Source organism: Triticum urartu, chromosome 2A (assembly GCF_056163025.1).
Source record: "Triticum urartu cultivar PI428250 chromosome 2A, HENAU_Tu73, whole genome shotgun sequence".
Taxonomy (NCBI): Eukaryota; Viridiplantae; Streptophyta; class Magnoliopsida; order Poales; family Poaceae; genus Triticum; species Triticum urartu.
The window spans coordinates 216,305,412-216,311,334 of NC_141874.1; the positions used below are offsets into that span (position 1 = coordinate 216,305,412).

The 5,923-nt window shown below is 48.8% G+C and overlaps 1 long non-coding RNA gene across 1 annotated transcript; it reads left to right on the top strand.

Moving 5' to 3' along the window:
- Positions 1–1,528: 1,528 nt before the first annotated feature.
- On the top strand, positions 1,529–5,385 carry LOC147984624 (uncharacterized). Its single transcript, XR_015616142.1, has 2 exons — positions 1,529–2,088; positions 5,086–5,385. It is a non-coding gene; the product is annotated as an uncharacterized LOC147984624 (long non-coding RNA).
- The last annotated feature ends 538 nt before the right edge of the window (positions 5,386–5,923 follow it).

The following is a 5,923-nucleotide window of genomic DNA, read 5'->3' on the forward strand; positions in this document are numbered from 1 at the left end:
AGTTTGCCTCTACTTGACTAGCTCGTTGAATCAATGATGGTTATGTTTCCTAACCATAGACATGAGTTGTCATTTGATTAACAGGATCACATTATTAGAGAATGATGTGATTGACTTGACCCATCTGTTAGCTTAGCACGATGATCGTTTAGTTTGTTGCGATTGCTTTCCCCATAACTTATACATGTTCCTATGACTATGAGATCATGCAACTCCCGAATACCGAAGAAACACTTTGTGTGCTACCAAACGTCACAACGTAACTAGGTGACTACAAAGGTGCTCTATAGGTGTCTCCAATGGTGTTTGTTGAGTTGGCATAGATCGAGATTAGGATTTGTCACTGCGATTGTCGGAGAGGTATCTCTGGGCCCTCTCGGTAATACACATCAATATAAGCCTTGCAAGCAATGTAGTCAATGAGTTAGTTACAGGATGTAGCATTACAGAACGAGTAAAGAGACTTGCCGGTAACGAGATTGAACTGGGTATTGAGATACCGACGATCGAATCTTGGGCAAGTAACATACCGATGACAAAGGGAACAACGTATGTTGTTATGCGGTTTGACCGATAAAGATCTTTGTCGGTGTCAAAACCGGCGGATCTCGGGTAGGGGGTCCCGAACTGTGCGTCTAAGGCGGATGGTAATAGGAGGCAGGGGACACGATGTTTACCCAGGTTTGGACCCTCTTGATGGAGGTAATACCCTACGTCCTGCTTGATTGTTCTTGATGATATGAGTATTACAAGAGTTGATCTACCACGAGATCGTAGAGGCTAAACACTAAAAGCTAGCCTATGATTATGATTGTTTGTGTCCTACAGACTAGCCTGGCCCTGGTTTATATAATGCACCAGAGGCCTAGGATAACAAGAGTCCTAGCCGAATACGCCAGTGGGGGAGGAGTCCTTGTCTTGACCACCAAGTCTTGTGGAATCTTCCTTGTATGCGGCAGTTGTCCAAACTGGCCCATGAGTATACGGCCATGGGGGTCCTCGGCCCAATCTAACTGACCAGGAGACGACGTGGTGAGTACCCCCTTGTCCAGGACACCGTCAGTAGCCCCCTAAACTAGTCTTCAAGTTCGGGACACTCCTCGATTCTTATGAATTGTTCTTCATCTTCGGTCGTCGGTTGTAACACCCCCAGTGTCATGCTACAGTAATCCCCTGTTGATGGTGCCATGTCATCACACTACTGTTGCTAATCCTCACTTGATCCAAATCACTGTTCATGTTCAAACTCAAATTCAAAGTCAAAAATTCAAATTTGCCAAAAATGAAAACTAAAATGTTCAAAGTGTGGAAAAATAATCACTGAGTAATTGTCATGTTGGAACCAACCTCTTCTGAATTCCCAAAATGCCCATGGGAATTAATTCAGTGCTCCAGTAGCATTGAAAATTGGCCTTTCCAATTTCTAAAAATGGCTAGACAACTCCTTTTGGCCCCAAACTTTTTGTGCCATCTAATAGTGTTGTGCTTGATTTATGTGCAAAGTTTTACAAGTAACAAAGATCATTTGGTAGCTAGAATAAATAGCAAATAGTAGCGGGAATGTAAAACAATAAAAGAATAGAAAATGAATAAAGCCTATTGTGCCACTGGGCCATAAGTGGCCTCAGCACACAAGGCCCAGCCCACCAAGAGCCATCCTCCTCCCTATTCATAGCAGGAGGTCATGGCACGCATCCGACCACCATGGCCGCGGCTGTGGATGCGTGTTGGACATCCTGCGGCTTACCCCGACGCCTACTTGACGCCCCGAGCTCCCCTCTCTCTCCCTGGTAACCCTAGTCCCCCAAATCCCCTCTCCCTCACTCATATTCGATGACCTGGAAGAGGCCAAACTCGCGGTCGTCGTCATCGTCATCGATCCCGTGGCCACCGGCCTCCATACGTCGCGCCAAGACACCGAGGAGCTCCGCCATCGTCGTCTCCGTCGCCCTCGCCTTTCGGTTGGAGCTCGGATGGACTGCTGCCTCGCCATCACGCGGTCTTCTCTGCACGGCTGCCGCATCTCGTCGACGAGCGCGGCGCGTCCAGCCACTCCTGCGCCTTCCAACCATGTCCATGAGCTCCACCGTGAGTTCCTCTCCCGACCCCCCCCCCCTTTTCCCCTGCTCGATCCGCGCCGTAGCCGTCGTCCCCGAGCTCATCTTGGCCGTGGTCGTGGACCTGCTCCTGCGTGCGCCTGCCCGCGCCTAGCCCCGTGTCCCGCGGCGCCCCTGGTTGCGCGCTTGTGCGCCTCACCCACGCCCCGCGTCTATCCCATACACGCGCGCCCGTGCGCTGTTGCTCGTGTTGCTTGCCCGCTGTTTGCCGCTCCACTGATGCTAGTTGCCGCTGCTGCTTTAGCTTCTTGCTGCTCTTGCCGTCGCCACTGTTCTTGCACCGCTGCTGCTCTTGCTTGCTGCACCGCTGCTACTTTGCTAGCGTTGCTTGCTAGCGCCGCTTGTTGCTGCTCTGTATTGCTACTACTCACTGCTTCTCCATGGCCGTGTGTGTGCGTGCTATGTGTGTGATGTGTGCTATGCTGCGTCCTGTGTGTGTGCCTGTGGCCGGCTGGGTCTCTGGATGAGACGTGACTCTGTTTAGATTAGTAGCAAGCTTTTCTAATTTCACATCGAGTAACCCCCTGGACTGCCCCTAAACAGTGGCTAAACAACTTCTAATAGGAGCAAAAATATTATTGGGAGGTAGTACACTTGACAAGGCTCAAATGTTTCCACTGGACCAAATCCTTTCGATGCGTGGATTAATTCCTATGAAAATCACAAAGTTCTATGTTTTGTTAACAAAAAAACCTGAAAACAACTTTATTTTCATACGTACTTTAGAGCTGTTGATGATCAGGCAAATGACCTCTAATATGGATGGAAGTGATACTAACATATAGATCGCAGAGAAATGCTCATAATTGATATAAGGCACAAAATCATAGGATGTACAGAACAATAGCTATAACCTCCAGAAAACAGCTAAGTGATGTTTTAAACTTTCGAACTCTCAGACTTAGTAGAATTTCAGGGATTTTGAGGATATTGTTAAAACTTTGAAAAATCATAGAAAATTAACCGTAGCTCGGATCGAAAAACTTTATATATGAAAGTTGCTCAGAACGACGAGACGAACCCGAATACACTACCCACATACCTGTCAGATGCCTCTAATTATCTGGACATGGAACTTTCACCCTCCGGTCATCTATTTGACACAGGTCCGGAACCGGGAAAACATTCCCGGCTGTTTTCCCCCTCCACCTTTATCGTGTAGCCATACGTTAGGTCACACTCGGCACATCTTATTGCCTTGTTATGCTTGTGGTGCTATGTTGCTTTATATTTACCGTTTCTTCCCCCTCTTCTCTCCGGTAAACCCCGAGACTGATGTTGCCCCTTGATCGACTACGTCGACGACGACACTTCTTCCTTTTCAACAGAGCTTCCAGGAAAGCAAACCCTCCTTGAGCATTCTGATATCGCCCATTTCTTTCCCTCTCATGCTTGCATTAGAACTGCTACTGCTTTCTGTATGATCCTACTCTGATGCATAGCCTGTTGTTGTTACCTGCTTTCATACCTTACCTGCTTATCCTAAACTGCTTAGTATAGGTTGGTTAGAGATCCATCAGTGACCCCACCTTGTCCCAGTTGCCTCGCTTTATATTCGATGACTCGATCAACGTGATCGAAGACTAGGCCCCGACACCGCACATCACTTTCCCCCTTAGTTGCTCGACACTACCCGGTTATTATCGAGTGCCGAGGGCGAGACCTCTTCAGCACTTCTGATGTTAACCCTGTAGTGTAGCTATTCGGTCGTGGTCATCGAGGGTGATTTCATCCTTAACCACTTTCGATACGACTCTATCGTGCAACCCCTCAAGTGTGAACCTCGAGGGTGGTCCCTCTTACGTTCACCTTGATGATTACATCGAGTGGAATTCGCCGGGGGTGATTCCTCGGGTTTTCCCCTTGATGTTTGGACACACAGTTACTATGGTTACTATGACTTTACACTGAACCATGTTACTAAAGACGGGTCGGCCCTGAGGGGTACCCGCGCGAGCTTAATTGCGAGTGATGTGGAGTCGGGTTGACCTGGAGGGTGCCCGTGAGACAATTACGAGGCGTGGCCGGGCATTCTTAGCCCTTGCCGCAAGTACTCGAGACAGGGCAACGGGGTCACATCTTTCGTGAGTCTCTGCTTGTTACCGCGTGCTCCTAATCCACTACGATTTGGATATCTGATCCGAGGGGCCTCTGGCCTGATAGCACTAACCATCACGTGGGCATAGTATGGGTGTTCTGCGTCGTATACATCAGCCGAAGCTTAATAGACGTCAGCGACTGAGCGGCGCGCGCCGGGTTGGACTGGTAAGCACCTACCTTGTTAAAGGAGGTAGCTAGGTCTGCTCACCGGCAGCGTACGCAACGTGCAGGAGTTCCCGGGGAGATGGCCCATGACCCCTGGGGGCATAGGTTTAGTCCAGCGTGTTGACCTCTCTATTAAGCCTAGGTCGGGTTGCGGCGTATTGTTTGGCCGAGGCCGGGCATGACCCAGGAAAGTGTGTCCGGCCGGAGTTAATCGAGCGTGGTGGGTAAGTTGGTGCACCCCTGCAGGGAAGAAAACATCTATCGATAGCCTGTCCTACGGTAACGGACACTTGGAGTTGTATCCCGATCGATACAACTAGAACTGGATACTTGTGATGAGAAATGGATGGATATGAGAAATGGATATGATGAATGGATAGTATGGCTCTGGGATTGCTTTCTCGCAGGGAGTCGAGAAAGGATCTCTAGCCGAGGTTGATAACACTACTGCTACTTTACTTTATGCTACTCTACTCCCTCCTGTTGCTGCAAGATGGTGGTTTCCAGAAGATGCTAGTCATCGATAGGACTAGGCCTTTCCTATATTTTGGCATTCTGCAGTTTAGTCCACAGATACAGCCCATTTCCTTTGATACATATGCATATTTAGTTTAGATCTGATGTAAGTCTTGCGAGTACTTTGGATGAGTACTCACGGCTGCTTTGCTACCTCTTTTCCCCCATACTCGTTTGTTGCAACCAGATGACGGATCCCAGGAGCCAGACGACACCACTGATGACTACTGCTACCCCGAGGATGCCTACTACTATGTTACGGCCGCTGACGACTTGGAGTAGTTAGGAGGCTCCTAGGCAGGAGGCCTTGCCTTTTCGATCGATGTTGTTTTTGTGCTAGCCTTCTTAAGGCAAACTTGTCTAACTTATGTCTGTACTCAGATATTGTTGCCTCCGCTGACTCTTATGTATTCGAGCCCTCGAGGCCCCTGACTTGTAATATAAAGCTTGTATTATTTTAATTTGTGTCTAGAGTTGTGTTGTGATATCTTCCCGTGAGTCCTTGATTTTGATCATACACATTTGCGTGTATGATTAGTGTACGATTGAATCGAGGGCGTCACATCAGTCTTGAAAACTGGTTCAACAAATCTTCTTCGATCTGGAGGATCACCAACGTGCATCCGAAGAGTTTATACGTCGGGTATCCGAGGAGCCCCTTTAAGTTTTCGGCCTTATCAATGCCTTGTTATTTTTGTGCCACACCTCGGGTTTGAAGTTGTTCCCGGGAGGCAGCGTCCTCTTGCGTCCGAGCTCCAACGCCGGACTATATTCGTGGTATCTTTTGCAGACGAGCACCAACGCTGGACCGCTTCCGAGCTCCAACGTCGGAATGTATCCGAGTTCCAATGTCGGACTATGTCCAAGCTCCAACGCCGAACTATATCCGAGCTCCAACGCCGGACTATATCCGAGGTGTCATAAATCACCTTGGTTCAAAAAAGTTGAAGGAGTTTAGCCGAGCTTAATGCCGGAAATGTCCTCTATGGACCAGCCACTAGCGCCCGAGCTTTATGCCGGACTGC